The sequence below is a fragment of the Nematolebias whitei genome, chromosome 3, assembly GCF_014905685.2.
Source record: "Nematolebias whitei isolate Nwh7 chromosome 3, NemWhi1, whole genome shotgun sequence".
NCBI classification, from domain to species: domain Eukaryota; kingdom Metazoa; phylum Chordata; class Actinopteri; order Cyprinodontiformes; family Rivulidae; genus Nematolebias; species Nematolebias whitei.
Genome location: NC_056500.1, coordinates 45113220 through 45115249, shown reverse-complemented (window position 1 = coordinate 45115249; position 2030 = coordinate 45113220).

Genomic DNA, 2030 nt, shown 5'->3' with positions numbered 1-2030 from the left:
TAGGACTCACCCTTCAAATCTGAGACAGCTGGAAGTTAACCAGTAAACAGAAATACCTGCTCCAGTTGCAGAAATCTGACAGAAATTGACAATCACTCACCTGCAGTGACTGATTTAAAAGGTCGAACAAGAAAATGTGAAGTTAAAGGAACATCCTTTGTCCCAAAGCCAGTTAAAGTGTCATTAATATTTTGGTTACTTTATTTTTCTTTCTTTATGAATCGATTGTAACTATTTTCACATTATTCAACAACCAAAACGGATTTTGTTTTTTAATGTAATGGCTAGGTATTAAAAAACAAACATTTAGCCCTCCACACTACCCATTTACCCATTTATGTTGCTCTTATTTTGAAATGTAACCAGAAGTTCTGTGTTGAGAGAAGCGGAAAAGGAGACGCCGCTAATGTCGAACCAGTTAACACAGTCTGCCTGCCGTTATACTCAGGTTATACTTGCTTAATAAGTCTTCTGAGTCTCAGTGTTTGTAACCCCCTGGTGGCTGTTATTACATTACCGTATACTGTACTGCATTTTATTGTACCATTCTGTTTTCTTTCAATAAAGAATTGGAAAAAAAAAAGTCATCTGATACCTTCGTCCAATCAGGTGTGTCCCTTGAGTAAACACCTTGTTTTTGTTGTCCAATCAGGTGTGGCCCTTCTGTATTTGTCTGCAGGGATGCCTACTTGACCTGAGCTGGTATTGCAGGTTTATCGAGGCTAATGCTTAAGTCCTGTGTACATAATCTCGTTCCACCACATGTACCACATGCAGTGTGTATGACAGATAAATCTCTGACTCTAATTTTTTCAGACACAAAAGATCAATCAACCTTTATTTAGACAGGTAAATCCCATTGAGCCTCGAGGACTCATTTACAAGAGAGACCTGATTTCAACAAAGAAAGATGACAACAATGGACAACAGCAACAACAATAGACAGTTATAAAAAGTCATACTGCAGGTTTTTTTTTTTGTTTTTTTTTTTGTTTTTTTACAGATAGGATGGCTAAAAGGAAAAGGTAACAAAAAAACAGCTAGATTCTAAGGCAAATGTAGAAAACTAAAAACAGGAACATGTCTGCATTGGTCCTTGCCAGGAGTCCAGCAGATTCTTAAAGCCACTTAGAGAGGTCAAGGTCGAGAGCTTCAAATCTTTTTGTAAGATATTCCAGGAAACAGGAGCGGAGTAGGAGAAGGCCCTTTTGCCTAGTTCAGTCCTCATTGAGGGAACACTGCAGGTAATAATGTCCTGAGAGCGCACTCCGTAGCTGCACTCACACAGAGACATGTAGGAGGAGATGTATGAAGGCAGCAGACCAAGAAGTGATTTAAAGATGAAAATGTACCAGTGAGAGAGTCTGCGTGAAGTTAATGATGTCCAGTTAACCAGTGAATACAGTGTGCAGTGGTGGGTACGATAATCACAGCCAGTTATGAATCTTAGTGCACCATGATAGACAGCATCCAACATCTGCAGGGTTCTTGTAGGAGCATTCATGTAAATAATATCACCATAATCAATTGAGGGAAGGCAAGTCACAGATACAAGGCGTTTTCTAGCATTCAGGGTTAGACAGGATCTGTTTCTGAAAAAGAAACCCAGTTTAACTTTCAGTTTCTTTGTCAAGTTTTCCACATGGAGCTTAAAAGAGAGATGTGAGTCGACCAAGATACCCAAATATTTATAGGAATCAACAAACTCAATGGGGACAGCATTTGAGGATAAAATCGGAGGAAGAACTGCTGGGACCAACTTCCAAGCATCCCTTTGGTTTTGTCGGCATTTAGGACAAGTTTGAGGTGAAACAAATCAGTCTGGATGATGTTGAATGCAGATTTCAAAAGCTGGAAAGCCTTAGCAACAGTTTTAGCTCGACAATAAACAACTGTGTCATCAGCATAGAAATGTATAGGGATATTTTTACCTACATTATGTAAAGAGGGTGGGTCCTAAGACTGAGCCTTGTGGTACACCATTGTTGACTGTTAAATAACTGGAGGAAGTAACATTATGTTGAACACAT